Source organism: Mirounga leonina, unplaced genomic scaffold (assembly GCF_011800145.1).
Source record: "Mirounga leonina isolate KUSES-001 unplaced genomic scaffold, KU_Mleo_1.0 Mir_201, whole genome shotgun sequence".
NCBI lineage: Eukaryota > Metazoa > Chordata > Mammalia > Carnivora > Phocidae > Mirounga > Mirounga leonina.
Genome location: NW_023270504.1, coordinates 80,289 through 96,765, shown reverse-complemented (window position 1 = coordinate 96,765; position 16,477 = coordinate 80,289). Strand labels below are relative to the sequence as shown.

General features: G+C 36.3%; 1 protein-coding gene across 1 annotated transcript in view; it reads left to right on the top strand.

The window, feature by feature from the left end:
- The window catches only part of LRRK2 (leucine rich repeat kinase 2), a 158,359-nt gene extending 142,103 nt beyond the window's left edge, over positions 1–16,256 (top strand). Inside the window, exons 52-53 of the transcript XR_004683328.1 lie at positions 3,096–3,098; positions 16,247–16,256. The gene's annotated coding sequence lies outside the window, so the exon portion shown is untranslated. The remainder of the gene's footprint in view (positions 1–3,095; positions 3,099–16,246) is intronic.
- The last annotated feature ends 221 nt before the right edge of the window (positions 16,257–16,477 follow it).

Here is a 16,477-nt window from a genome sequence, read left to right as displayed (position 1 = left end):
AAAAAAATTTTGAGAACTTTTCTAAATTGAAGATACTAAGAGTAGATAATGTCTAAACCTCCTGGGACTTCGCATCTTTATGTAATCCATCACTGTATGTAGCTCAACACCTAACTTGGGAAACTTAATGCTTTTGCTTTTCATAGACACTCATCAGCAATATAGTAAAATCTTAAACTTTGCCAACTCATGAGAAATTGAAATTCTCATTCTCCATCTGGCCAGTTTCCCAACCTTGGGACCATTGTTGCCAATAACAATTCAGAATCTGGCTGTTTAAAAGTACACAGGTACTTGCTTCATCCAATTCCTCAAGGTATTTGGAGTATTCTTGGCACCTTCACGTTTGGTTGGGAGCCAGATCTGCAGTCTGAATGCACTGTAAGTGTGAGCAGAAACATGGCTCTCCCTTTGTGCTGGACTTCTCCCTTCCCTTGGTTTACAGGCTCACTGGGAAGTCTCTGCTAGGGGGATTCTCAGCCTAAGACAAAGAGTAGGGAGAGGGATGGGTCATGGGGGGATACTGCTTGGCCTCCAGAGATTCCACTGTCCCATGGCAATAGGGCCTAGACAGCTAGACTTCATGGAGTACCTTATTTGTGTCACTATGACTAATCTGAACACGACTGAGAGAGGTTATTATTATCCCCATTTACTTCTGAAAATACAAACCAGCGGATAAATGCTGTGTTAGAAGTATTACGGGACAAAACAAATGATCATATGGGGAAATAAGGAGAGAGAAAAACCAAGAAACGGACTCTGAACTATAGAGAACAAACAGATGGTTACAGGGAGCAGGGGAGGTGGGTGGCGGGAATGGGTAACAGGTGATGGGGATTAAGGAGTACACTTGTGAGCACTGGGTGTTGTAGGAACGTGTTGAATCACTAGGGGGAAGAGTTGAGATGGCGGAGGAGTGGGAGGACCCTGAGCTTGTCTGGTCTTTCCGACACAGGTAGAGAGTTATCAAATCATTCTGAATACCCAAGAAATCAACTGGAGGTCTGAGAGAACAGAAACTGCAAGTCTACAAGTAGAAAAGCAACCACCTTTTGGATGGTAGGAGGTGCGGAAGTTTACTTGGGGGAGGCATAGCTGCGGATGCCACGGTGGGGAGGGAGGCCGCTTATGAAGGTAAGCAGTATTACAAGCTGCGGAGTACAAAATCTGAATTTATAGATTTGCTACTGTGGGGGACGTTCCTGGATTAAGGTGCACAGGTGGTGAAAAGGGGCAGAATCCCAGGAGTGACAGGGTGGTCTGAGGATCCCCTGGGCCGCGGGAAGAACAGGTGGCGCCAAAGTGCTGCGCTGTTCTCAGGCATAGGAGCCAGGAAGCCAGCAGAGAGCCTCGGATCTTGGCGCAGGCTTTCTGCTATAAACTGCAAACCGCTGTGCAATTATGGGACCCCTTTCCTGGGACAGGCCAGCAAGTGTGGGGGCCCCACCCCTGGAGGAACAGTGTGGGTCTGCGCCCTGGCCATCTCTGAAATTTGGGGTTTTGAAATACCAAAATGCTCCAGACACGAATAGCGTGAATGCAGGGGTCAGATGGAAACCGGTGAAACAAATAGGGTGATTGTTTTCTGTGAGGGCTCACTGAAGAGTAGCGGTTGTGAACTTTCAGCTCCGGGGCTAGAGAACAGGGTGCAGCCATTTTCTTTTCTTTGTTTTTTCTTTTTTCTTTCCTTTTTTCTCTTTTTCTTTTCTTTCTTCTTTCCTTTTCAAAAGATTTTATTGAGAGAGAGAACAAGCATACGGGAGAGGCAGAGCGAGACGGAGAAGCAGGATCCCCGCTGACCGGGGAGCCCGATGCGGGGCTCACTCCCAGGACACTGGGATCATGACCTGAGCCGAAGGCAGACGCTTAATCAACTAAGCCACCCAGGCGCCCCATGAGTGCAGCCATTTTCATCCCACCCATCAGTGCTGAAAGCCTTCAGAGAGCAGAACAGTGCCACTTAGTGGAAGCCAGAACTGTGTACGCCAAGCCTTGCGCCCTGTGCCCTGGAGGCACATTTCTTTTCTTTTTAAAAAAAGTATTTTATTGGGGCGCCTGGGTGGCTCAGTTGGTTAAGCAATTGCCTTCGGCTCAGGTCATGATCCTGGAGTCCCGGGATCAAGTCCCGCATCGGGCTCCCTGCTCAGCTAGGAGCCTGCTTCTCCCTCTGACCCTCCCCCTTCTCATGTACTCTCTCTCATTCTCGCTCTCTCAAATAAATAAAATCTTTTTTTAAAAAAAGTATTTTATTAATTTATTTAACAGAGAGAGACGGAGAGAGAGAGAGAGAGGGAGCACAAGTAGGCAGAGCTGCAGGCAGAGGGAGAGGGAGAAGACGACTCCCCGCTGAGCCGAGAGCCTGATGCAGGGCTCCATCGCAGAATCCTGGGAATCATGACCTGAGCCAAAGGCGGACACTTAACCGACTTAGCCACCCAGGCGCCCCCTGGAGGCACATTTCCCCTGAAACAAGGGAATCAGCACAGCAGGCCCTCCCCTCCCCCTCAGGAGACCTGCACAAACAACTGGCTTGCACCAAGTTTATTGATCATAGAGTGCTGCAAAGTCTTTAGCTCTAAGGGAAATAGGATCGAGCTTCGTTTTTACTTTTATTCTTTATTTCTTTTATTTTTCTTATTTTTTCATTTATTTTCTTGTATTTTCCAATTTCCTTTTAAAAATTTTTCTTTTAAAATTTTTATATATATACTTTACATATATATTTTTAATTTTTGTCTACTTTCATTTTATTTTTTACTTTTTATTTTATTTTATTTTTTATTTTGGGATCTAGATTTTTCAACAAACAGACCAAAACACACCCAGGATCCAGTTTGATTTTTTTGTTTGTTTGTTTTTTGGTTTGGTTTTCTTTTTTTATGTTTTTGTTTTTCTTGGGGTTTTTTTTTGTTGTTGTTTGTCTTTTTCTTTTTCTTTGTTTTTTGCTTTGTTTTTGTGTTTTTGTTTTGTTTTTTGCATTTTTGTTTTTGTTTTTGTTCTTTTTTCTCTTTCTTCTTTTCTTTTCTGGACAAAATGATGAGATGGAGAAATGCATCCCAAAAGAAAGAACACAAGGTTGTACTCACAGCTAGGGAGTTAATCAATATACATATAAGTAAGATGTCTGAACTAGAATTTAAAACAATGATTATAAGGATCTAGCTGGGCTTGAAAAAAGCATAGAAGACACTAGAGAATCCCTTACTACAGAGATAGAAGAAGTAAAATCTAGTCAGGCCAAAACGAAAAATGCTATAACCAAGATGCAAACACAAATGCAGTCCATAAAAATGAGGATGGATGAAATGGAGGAGCAAATCAGTGATATAGAAGATAAAATTATGGAAAATAATGAAGCCAAAAAGAGGAAAAGAAAGGTAATGGGCCATGAAGGTAGACTTAGAGAACTCAGCAGCTTAGTAAGATGTAGTAACATTCATTCATAGGACTCTCAGAAGATGAAGAGAGAAATAAAGGGGCAGAAGGTTTATTTGAACAAATTATAGCTGTAAACTTCTTTGAATGGAGAAAAAAAGATCAAAAGTAACAAAGACTAAAAAGAACCAGAGAATATCACCAGGAACACCAACTCTACAGGTAACACAATGGCACTAAATTCATATTTCTCAATAATCACTCTGAATGTAAATGGACTAAATGTGTTAATCAAAAGACATAGGATATCAGAATGGATTAAAAAAATGACAAGCTCCATCTATATGTTGCCTACAAGAAACTCATTTTAGACCTAAAGACACCTGCAGATTGAAAGTGAGGGGATGGAGAACTATCTATCATGTTAATGGAAGTCAAAGGAAGCTGGAGTAGCCATACTTATATCAGACAAACTAGATTTTAAAACAAAGATTGTAACAAGGGCAGTCTGGAAAACTGGTAGAAGAGATTATATCTTATCCATCAACAAGATCTAACAATTATAAATACTTATGCCCCCAACTTGGCATCATCCAAATATATAAATCAATTAATAAGCATAAACTCATTGATGATAGTACAGTAATAGTAGGGGAACTTAACACCCCACTTACAGCCATGGACAGATCATCTAAGCAGAAATCAACAAGGAAACAATGGCTTTGAATAACACTCTGAACCAGATGGACTTAACAGATATATTCAGAACATTTCATCCTAAAGCAGCAGAGTACACATTATTCTTGAGTGCACATGGAACATTTTCAGACTAGATCACACACTGGGTCACAAATCAGCCCTGTATGAGTACAAAAAGATCAAGGTCATACCATGCACATTTTCAGGTCACAACACTATGAAACTGGAAGTCAAACACATGAAAAAATTTGGAAAGACATCAAATACAAGGAGATTAAAGAACATCTTATTAAAGAATGAATGGGTTAACCACGAAATTAGAGAAGAATTAAAAAAATACATGGAAGCAAATGAAAATGAAAGCATGACAGCCCGAAAACTTTGGGATGCAGCAAAGGCAGTTCTAAGAGGGAAATATATTGTAGTACAGGCCTACCACAAGATGCAAGAAAAGTCTCAAATACACAACCTAACCTTAGACCTGAAGGAGCTAGAAAAGGAAGAGCAAAAAAAGCCTAAAGCCAGTAGAAGAAGGGAAATAATAAAGATTAGAGCAGAAATAAATGATATAGAAACAAAACCCCCAGTAGAATGGATTAAGGAAACTCAGAGCTGGTTCTTTGAAAGAATTAATAAAATTGATAAAACCAAGCCAGACTTATCAAAAAGAAAAGGGGAAGGACCCAAATAGATAAAATCACAAAGGATAGAGGAGAGATCACAACCAACACCACAGAAATACAAACAATTATAAGAGAATACTATGAAAAATTATATGCCAACCAACTGGGCAAACTGGAAGAAATGGATAGATTCCTAGAAACTTACAAACTACCAAAACTGGAACAAGAAGGAATAGAAAATTTGAACAGATCCATAATCAGCAAAGAAATTGAACCAGTAATCAATAATCTCCCAGCAAATAGGAGTCCATGGCTGGATGGCCTCAGAGCAGATTTCTACCAAACATTTAAAGAAGAATTAATACCTATTCTTCTGATACTGTTCCAAAAATTAGAAATGGAAGGAAAACTTCCAAATTCATTCCATGAGGCCAGTATTTCCTTGGTCCCCAAACCAGACAAAGACATCACTAAAAAGGAGAATTACAGACCAATATCCCTCATGAAAATGGATGCAGAAATTGTCACCAAGATACTAGCTAATCAGATCCAACAGTACATTAAAAGGACTATTCACCATGACCAAGTGGGATTTATTACTGGGCTGCAAGGGTGGTTTAACATCCACAAATCAATCAATGTGATGCACCACATTAATAAAAGAAAGGACAAGAACCATATGATCCTCTTAATAGATGCAGAAAAAGCATTTGACAAAATACAGCATCCTTTCTTGATAAAAACTCTCCACACTGTAGGGATAGAAGGAACGTACCTTGATATCATAAAAGCCATATGCAAAAAACCCACAGCAAGTATCATTCTTAATAGGGAAAAATTGAGAGCTTTTCCCTAAGGTCAGGAACACGAAAGGGATGTCCACTCTCACTACTCTTGTTCAACATAGTACTGGAAGTCATAGCCTCAGCAATCAGACAGCAAAAGGAAATAAAGGGCAAACAAATTGGCAAATAAGTCAAACTTTCACTATTGCAGACATGATATTCTGTGTAGGAACCTGAAAGACTACACCAAAAAATTGCTAAAACTCATACACAAATTCAGCAAAGTCATAGTATATAAATTCAATGTGCAGAAATCTGTTCTATTTCTATACACTAATAACAAAGCATCAGAAAAAGAAATCAAGGAATCAATCCCATTTGCAAGTGCACCAAAAACAATAAGATACCTAGGAATAAATCTAACTAAAGCAGTAAATGATCTATATTTCGAAAACTATAGAACATTTATGAAAGAAATTGAAGAGGACACAAAGAAATGGAAAAGCATTCCATGCTCATGGGTTGAAAGAACAAACATTGTTAAAATGTCTATACTACCCAAAGCAATCTACACATTTAAGGTAATCCCCATGAAAATGCCACCAGTATTTTTCACAGAGCTATAACAAATAGTCCTAAAATTTGTATGGAACCGCAAAAGACCCTGAATAGCCAAAGCAATTCTGAAAAAGAAAAACAAAACTGGAGGCATCACAATTCTGGATTTCAAGCTCTGTTACAAAGCTGTAGTCATCCAGATAGTATGATATGGGCACAAAACAGACACAGAGATCAATGGAACAGAAGAGAACCCAGAAGAGAATCATATGGACTTACAACTATATGGTTAACTAATCTTCCACAATGCAGGAAAGAATATCCATTGGAAAAGAGACAGTCTCTTCAACAAATGGTGCTGGGAAAACTGGACAGCAATATGCAGAAGAATGAAACTGGACTACTTTCTTATACCATACACAAAAATAAATTCAAAATGGATGAAAGACCTTAATGTGAGACAGGATACCATCAAAATCCTAGAGGAGAACACAGGCGGAAACCTCTTTGACCTCGGCCATAGCAACTTCTTAGTAGACATGTCTCCAGAGGCAAGGGAAACAAAAGCAAAAATGAACTATTGGGATTTCAGCAAGATAAAAAGCTTCTGCAAAAGAACTGATCAACAAAACTAAAAGGCAGCCTGTGGAATGGGAGCAGATATTTGTAAATGACATGTCTGATAAAGGGTTAGTATCCAAAATCTACAAAGAACTTATCAAAATCAACATCCAAAAACCAAATAACCCAGTTAAGAAATGGGCATAGGACATGAATAGACACTTTTCTAAGAAAGACATCCAGATGTCAGATAGACACATGAAAAGATGCTCAACATCACTCATCATCGGGGAAATACAAATCAAAACCATGATGAAATACCATCTCACACTTGTCAAGATGGCTAAAATTAACAAGAAACAACAGGTGTTGATGAAGATGCAGAAAAGGGGAACTCTTGCACTGTTAGTGGGAATGCAAACTGGTGCAGCCACTCTGGAGAACAGTAGGAGGTTCCTCAAAATGTTAAAAATAGAACTACTCTGTGATCCAGTAATTGCACTACTAGATATTTACCCAAAGAATATAAAAATACAGATTCAAAGGGTTATAGGCGCCCCAATGTCTATGACAGCATTATCAACAATAGTCAAACTATGGAGAGAGCCCAAATGTCCATCGACTACTAAATGGATAAAAAAGAAGTGATTACACACACACACACACACAATGGAATATTACTCAGCCATTAAAAAGAATGAAATCTTGCCATTTGCAATCACATGGTTGGAGCTAGAGTGTATTATGCTAAGTGAAATAAGTCAGTCAAAGACAAATACCATGTGATCTCATTCGTATGTGGAATATATATAATGGAATATTACTCAGCCACCAAAAAGAATGATATCTTGCCATTCGCAATGATGTGGATGGTGCTAGAGTGTATTAGGTAGAGTGAAATAAGTCAGTCAGAGAAAGACAAATACCATAGGATTTCACTCATATGTGGAATTTAAGGAACAAAACAGATGAACATAGGGGAAGGAAAAAAAGAGAGAGGGAAGCAAACCATAAGAGACTCTGTTTTTTATATTTATGACTATTTTATTTTTTAAAATCTAGTACAAAGGCAAATTTCTCAATAACCATTGAATCACTAGCCTGAATAAAGAACCAATTATGAACTCAGCAAAGAAAGTATAGACAAAGTTAAAAGAATGTGGCAAGGGGACAATATAGTTATACAGTACCATTATACTTTCATGTCATCGCTTCAACCTCAATATCATCTGGTAATGGATTAAAATCCTTCAGCATTGAAATAATTCTAGATATTCATTTCTTGGATCTTTTGATTCAATATTAAGGCTTCCTAAATGCCATCAACTTTCAAGAAGTAGGAAAAATTTGTACAGAACAAATGATAGATGTTTGTTAACAGGGTTGATGGAAGGGGGTGGGTCGGTGATGGACTAGATGGGTGATGGGTATTAAGGAGGGCACTTGTGGTGAGCATTGGGCTTTATATATAAGTGATGAATCACTGAATTCTACACCTGAAACCAATGTTACCATATATGTTCACTAACTAGAATTTAAATAAAAACTTGAAAAAAAGGGTGTATACTATATAATTTACTACAGTGGGAGTCCAATTTGCAAGCTTATTCGCTCATGTTGGCATTGTTTTGGTTTCCTGTTATGCATGGAATAGTGCAGATGGGGTATCTATCAGAGTAATAAGGCAACCATAGATAGAAGCTGCTTGTAGGTAAGGGTATTCTTTGACCATAAACTTTTTTTAGATGGATTTCTGCTGTCAATCACCAGATACATACATATTTGTCATAGGATTGCATCAAAAAAGTCTTTGCTGCAGACAGATCAATAATAACATAGCTATTCTGACTAAAGTTATGTTTTTAGAAAGAGTATAAGTTTACTAATATGTTAGGGTTGTGGATTTCTTTGATGAGACATTACAATTTGGGATAAACAAAGTATGCCTAAAAATAAATGTAAAAAGAGCTTGTAAATTCACTGGTCTATGTTCCATGTTGGCTTGTAACAGCAAGGAGATTTCCTGGTATCAAAATGAAAGTGGAGTTGCAAAGAACTGTATGAGGTGTTGTGTTTTGTTTTGTTTTGTTTTGTCTGCAATTACTAAAATAAACACATTAAGTACAACTCATCTTTGATTTTAACTACAAACATAATTAATTTGCTAGTATGTTGATCATTTGATAACATTTATGATTTTCTCTGCTTCAGTGAATTGTCTGCAGCTGCTGGGTTATGCTTTGTGTAGCAAAGGGGAGTAAGATTGCTCTGACTTTTTGTTGTTGTTTCCGGGTTGGGGGGTGGGGTAATGTGTAGTGGTGGGAGAAGAGAGCAACATTGAGGATGAGGATCATCTGATGAAAATTCTGCCTTAGCACAGAGTTGCTTTTTCCATGTAATTTTTCTGCATTACAATAACCTCTCTCTGCTCCCTTCCCTTCCCACAATATGAGGTTTGCTATTTATCTGTTTCATATCTACTATGTCAGAGCTACATTACTGATGGGCATAATGGCTGTGGCACGTAATTACATCCGGAAAATTAACTTTGGCATTTGAAACCTTCTATGAATTTCTGATAATTTCTAGAAAGTTCTTTTTTGTTGCAGTAGGGAATTATAAAATAAATGAGATCATTTCAGTTTTATGTGTCAAGCATGCTTGAGTAAATCTGGGAGTATCTTTATTTAGCAAGAAGGATTTTATATAAATATAAGTTTAGCTACATAAAATAGAATGTCTTCATTGATATGTACTTATTTCAAAAGTAAACATAAGTGGTAGCAATCTCTAGTAATATTCTAAATGAACTATTATGTTAAGCTGTTAAGTCAACTCAATTACATTTTCATTAAATGCTCACAATTATTTTATACATTTTGGTGTTCCATAAAGATAATTAGTATGTGTCAATTACAGAGAAATAAGTAGTCCTTTATCCGTTGACTACTGACATTTTACTTTTTACAACTCTTTTTGGGTTATTCACTTTATATTAAAGAAAGTGGTTTTCCAGGTATAGACTTATTTTTAAAATATCATAATATAAATTATTCAATTGTTTCTTCAAATAATTTTTATATTTTCAAGGTAATATAAATAGGAAGAAAGAAAATTGACATAATCTGAAACATTGACTGAAGGAGATTTAAAAAAAATTTTTTTAAAAACTTTAATTAACATCGTGTATTATTAGTTTCAGAGGTAGAGGTCAGTGATTCATCAGTCTTATATAACACCCAGTGCTCATGCCCTCCTTAATGTCTATCACCCAGTGACCCCATCCACCACCCACTCCCTTCCAGTAACCCTCAGTTTGTTTCCTATGATTAAGAATCTCTTATAATTTGTCTTTCTCTCTGGTTTTGTCTTGTTTTATGTTTTCCTCATTTCTCCTATGAACCTCTGCCTTGTTTCTTAAATTCCACATATCAGTGAGATCATATGATAATTATTTTTCTCTGATTGAATTATTTTGCTTAGTTCCATCCATGTCATTGCAAATGGCAAGATTTCATTTTTTGATGGCTGAGTAGTATTCCATTGTATAGACATACTACATTGAAGATTTTTATAACATAATTGCACATTATGGAAAAAGTGAAGAAGTACTCAACCTAAATCTTTAATCATTAGTTGAAGGCCTGTGTGTCAGAAACCTATGGGAAAGTTTCCTTTGTAAGTCTATATAGACAGAAGAATTAACTGTTTTTCCTTTTGTGCATCAAAGTCAAAGAAACTAGAAGTGAGGAATGTGGGCTCTGGGCTCATGGTTATACCATTTGGCCTGCCCAATCTCTTTTTGTGTCAGTGTGCTCATATGTAAAAAGATGAAAAAATACTATCACATATAGCTGTGAGGAGCATATTCTTCTCAGATCCTATTTATCCCCAAACCTAAAAGAACTTTTAGTTGCTTTATATTTGTTGATAGAAGGAAGGTGAATTTTGAAGTTTGCAGCTAGTAGATGGAGCCAATATTCTGCTGATTATTCATTCTGCTGAGTTACGTGAGTGACAGACTATGGTCTCTGGATTGTGTATCACAGGTATTACTGGCTGAGTAACTTGGTATCCCATCAAACTAACACTTTAAATATTTGTTCAGCCTTTATTCAGTGAGACCTAGGAGAAACTGATTTTGTGTTAACCAAAATAATATGAAAACAAATGGGCCTTGGTTTCATTTCCAGCAATGATTTGGAGAAGTCCAGCTGCTGACAACTAAAAAGTTTAGATAAAAAGAAAGATCTGATAAGATGGTATGGAATTATCAGGCCAAAGTCAAAGTGAGGGTGAGAACACAGTGATGTAAGCAGAGCATCAAAGCTGCCTTTTTCCCCCTACTGTGAGCATTGGCTGATCCTAGTGAACCTGAGCTTTGTCTCTTCAGCTTTGAGTGGATTGGAGGGCATAGGGCATATCCCAACACACATCATGCTTGGGAGTCAAATACACAGCTGTTTCCATTAGGCAGGGGTACTGAAGGGATACATCTTAGTGTAAGTGAGAAGCGGGAGTAGAACTGCCCCATCCTCTCCCACTGGGACAGCATGGTCCTGAGATTGCCCGTAAGTTCACCCTTCTGGAGCTACAATCCAAATTCACATCATGAATATTATTAAAAACAAAATCATTCAAACTATTGATTAAATGAAAAATGTTTTAAAGTCCTTTAATTAGCTAGGAAGAGGGCAAACACATTTAGATTTTGATAAATATATATGTATTGTCATTTCTAGAGTAACCACTAAAAGAATAAGTACAGAGTGTATAAATTCTAAAGTAGTTGAGGAGAAAAAAGAAATTATAAAATATTTTTCAATCCAAATGAAGGCAAGAAATGAGTGAAATAGAAACAGAAAAAATGAGACAAATAAAAAAAATATACCATAGGTATAAAATCAAATATATCAGTTTTTACGTTAAATGTAAATAAGCTTAATGATCCAATTAAGAAAAGATTTTCAGATTTGATAAAAAATAAAAATCCATCTGTAAACTATGAGATGCAACTAAGTTTTAAAAATACATAAATGTTGAACATAAAATAATAGAAATACAGACACACACAAATAGTAACCAAAATGAAGCCAAGACAGCTATATTAGTAGTAGACAAACTAGACATTAAGGCAGATATCATTGCTAGAAGTAAAGAGGATCACTTCATAATGCAAAATGTTTAATTCATTATGAAGATGTAACTTTTAAATATATATGCAAAATATGCATTTGAATTTATATAATCTCAAATACATAAAGCAAAAGTTAGCAAAACTGCAAAGAATAATTTGACATATAAGAGTGAAAAATTTTAATATCCTTTCTCTTTACTTGATAGAGCAATTAGACAGAAGAACAAATTGGTGAGGACAGAGGTTTGAATAGCACAATGAACAATTTTGACATGATGGAGATAAAAAGAATATTGCAACCAGTATCTTTATCATAGGTGTTTCTTTTTCAACCACACAAGAAACATTTATAGAAACTTACCATAAGCTGGTTCACAAGTCATTAATTAATCATTTAATTTTAAAGGGCTGAAATCATACAAGTTTATTGTCTCACCAGAATGTAATTAAGATAATCAATGATGTACTATGCTTTGGCTAATTGAATTTAAATTAAAAAGAAAGGGGAAAAAAAGAAAAAACAAAGAAAAAATCAATTACAAAAAGGAGTCACAGTTTGGCAAGCTGACTCTGATATAGAAATCAGTGTGCAGGAAGTTTATCAAAATTGCTTCTTAGATCCACACATGGGTTGGGGGGATAGAAAAGAATGGGGCAGGATGGGGCAGAAGGAGAAGTTGGGTGGTGCCACACATGTGACCAGACTTCTGTTAACCTCATGGAGAACTTTGAAGCTGCTATAGCCCTTCAGTGTCGTCTAAGTTGAGGTGAGGGACCCAGGACTTTATACCCACATAGACCATAGATCATTGGATGTGGGCTATCTGGAAAGGGCAAAGTGAACTTGGGCATGACAACACTTTCAGCAGAGGCATCTGTAGGAAAGGACTGTAAGACAAGTTGACAACCTTCCCAGCAAATGGGGGAATGTGTTCTTCAGTTCTGGGTGGTGTTGAGCAGCATCTATGGGAGATAACTAAAATTCCAATGTATTTCTAAAGCAATAAATACCTGTGTAAATAACCAATTGCTTTGAATGTATTTGTTGATTCCAGTAAAATTGGGATGAAGTTTTGAAGGACTTATGTGGTATGTGGAAATGAAGACATAAATGAGGATCTACCAAACATGGGGAGTCTAATTAAAGATTCATTCCTCAAATAAAGCTGTAACCCAAAGAAGTAAACTCAGAATAAAGGCAAACCAGACCCCACTCACCTCACACTTTTACAGCCCCTCCCTCCAAGTAAAATTGCATTGATGCTAAGCCATAGCTAGGTGGTGATAAAAGAATCTGAGACACTGTAACTCTGAAGTCATAGTAGAGTTGTAGACCAAATTTATATTATGTGTTTCCAAAAAACATCAGATTTGTTATCTAAAGTAGTTCCACTGGTAGTATTTAGGTACCTGGAAGGAGAAAACTGACATTTTCACTGAAGGAGTATACCCTTATTCTATCAGTCAAATGATGTAAATAAATTTTTAAAGACAATAAGCAGTGTACAGTCCAAATAAAGCCTACAAGAAAAGAAGACAACATGAGAGAGAAGATTCAGGGTCATATCAGAAGAGAAGGATACCAGTTAAAAGTCTAATTATGAGAATAGTGAAACATAAGATCTGAGATACAAACAAACTTGAAAATATTTTCAGGGTGCAGGAAGCTGTAAGTATGACTGAGGAGATCTGAAAAAGAATCAAGTGGAACTCTGAACAGGAAAATTACAATAATTATAATTAAAAGTGTGTCATGGATGGGTTTAATAGCATGTTAGACACTGATGAACAAAAAGTTGGTAAACTGGAAGATTAGTCAAAATAAATTTTCTAAAATGCAGCCTGGGTAGAAAAATAGATGGAAAATATAAATGGAGTAGCAAGAATCTTGTAGGATGGAGTAAGAAGGTCTCACATGTATCTGATTGGAATGTCAGGAGAGAGAATATGGGGAGAGGTATGTTTGATGAAATAAAGGCTAAGAAATAGCTAGAACTGATGAAAGATATCCATCTATATATACACAATGTCTTGATAATCTAAATCAGGATAAACTAAAAGTTATCTCTACACAGACACACTAAAACACAAATGCAGAACATCAAATAAGACCTGGATGATTCTCACAAACATAATACGAGTGAGAGAAGCAAAACAAAATAACAAAACACAGAATGCTTCCACTCATATAAAGTGGAAAAGAACTGCCCTATTGTTTAAGGATTCATAGATAGGTGGGAAACCTACAAAGCAAATAAAGAAATGATGATTACAAATGCCAGAACAGTCAATATCTCTATAAAAAGAGGAAGGAATTATGATTGAAAAGCAAGCAGGTGGGGGATTCTGGGATTTTGGAAAACTTTCTATCTCTTGACCTAATTGGCAGTTAGATGGGTTTTTGATTTATAATGATTCTTTAAATTATGCATCTGTTTATGTATTTATTCATGTATGTTATATCTCAATAAATAATGGAACACACTAATTTACTTCCACTGAATGACGTAAAATTCTTCTGAAAACATTTTTTAAACTTCTGTAATTCTTATCCCCTCAGGTTTAGCTTTTATTTTTTCCTAGCCTGGCAAGTGTTAGTAGGTTTAATAGGGTATAAATGTTTCATCAGTAATGAAATAAATCACTGTTTCCAGTTAACATCACTACATAATGCCTCATTCAGTTTATTTTTAAAGTAAATGATATGTTACATTAAAAAGTGAATCTGTTTATATTTTATACACGATATCCTTTATTTTTTGGCACAAGTCTTTGGGGTCATTTTTTGATTGTCAGAATTTTTTAAAGATATTCTTTGGTTATACTTTAAGGTTTTCATTATTTATTATTTATTTATTTATTGAAGTATACTTGATATATAACATTATATTAGTTTCAGGTGTACAACATAATGATTTGATATTTGTATATATTGTGAAATAATCACCACAGTAAGTCTAGTTAACATATGTCCCCATACATAGCTAAAATTTTTTTCTTCTTGTGATGAGGATTTTTAAGATCTATTCTCTCAGCAACTTTCAAATATGCAATGCAGTATTGTTAACTTTAGTCACCATATAGTACAGGACTTATTTATTTTATAACTGGAATTTGTACCTTTTGAACTTCTTCACCCATTTCACCTACCCCACGCCCTGCCTTTAGCAACCACCAATCTGTTCTCTGTATCTATGAGCTCGTTTTGTTATTGTTGTGTTTTGTTCATTTTTTTTCTGGTTTTTTAGATTCCACATACAAGTAAGATTATACGATATTTGTCTTTCTCTGACTTATTTCACTTAGCATAATGTCCTTAAATTCCATCCATCTTCTCACAAATGGCAAGATTTTAACATCAAGTTAAAAATCATTCGATTTCAAAATCACAAGACTATATCTGCAAAATAATTCTGAAATTTTAAGCTTAAATTGTTGAATATTGAAAACCTACTGGGAAGTAGAGAAGAGGAGCAGGTTTGGTGCAGATGATTATTTAGTGCTTGACATGTTTATTTTAGCTTCTTGTAAAACACGGAGATGGAAATGTTCAGTAGACATTTGTGAATGCTGATCCAAGACTCAGAAGAGACCATGGGGTTAGAGGTAGATCTGCAATTGCTGAGAGGTCATTTGTATTAGTTTGTTAAGGGCTGTTACAGTAATGTATCAAAGATTGGGTGGCTAAACATGAAAGGTCAATTTTCTCACAGTTCTGGAGGCTAGAAATCCAAGATCGAGGTGTCAGCAAGTGGGTTGCTTCCAAGGGCTGTGAAAGAAGCTGTATGGGCCTCTCTCCTTGGCTTGCAATGGTCATTCATCTTCTCCCCGTTATCTTTTGACCATCATTCCTGTGTAGGAGTCTGTGTTCAAATTTCCTCTTCTTATGAGAACACCAGTAGTTAGGGTCTACTTCAACGACCTCATTTTATTTTAATTACCTCTTTAAAGACCCTATTTCCAAATATGGTTACATTTTGAGGTACTGTGGGTTAGGACTTCAACATACAAATTTTTGAGGGGACACAATTCAGCCCATAACACCATCATTTCAAAATGGGGGAGAGTATGAAATGGCAGAGAACATATTGGGGGGAAAAGCCTCCAGAAAACATCCATATTCAGAAGTAATAGAAAGGGAGAGACTGAGATGGAGATAGTTTAAAGGAGATAATCAGTGGAATTGAAAGTGGCAGAATAGTCCATGAGAAGCCATCTGGATTGAATCAAGCAAATAAGTGTGGTGATGAGCCGTTATGTGGTGACTGTTTAGAGAACAGTTTATAGAATGAAACCCTAACTGAAGTGGGTAGAGGACAATATATAACTAGAAGACGCAGTGAGAATGAAAATACATCAGGGAATGTTAAAATGTAGAAGAAAGCTCGAAAGAAGGAATTGATATAACCATAGCATAATTGTGCAAGACAAATGATAGGGTGATGTTTAAAATATGGCTTTAGATTGAGCACAAGAAGCCATTTCAGTGATAGTAATGCAGAGAGAAGACACAGATAAAACTTCTGTCAGGAATATGGCTTACTACAGACCTTATCAAGAGAAGGCCAGTGTCCAAATTCTTAAAATTTTATTCAGGAAAGCTGACAATATAGCTGTAAGTATCAATGTCACTATGATATCCTGCTCAGAACTCCGACAAAATTTCTTTATTATAAAATCACTATCTGAAAATCTGTTTTAACATTACCAGTTTCTTCTACCTACAACTACTATGA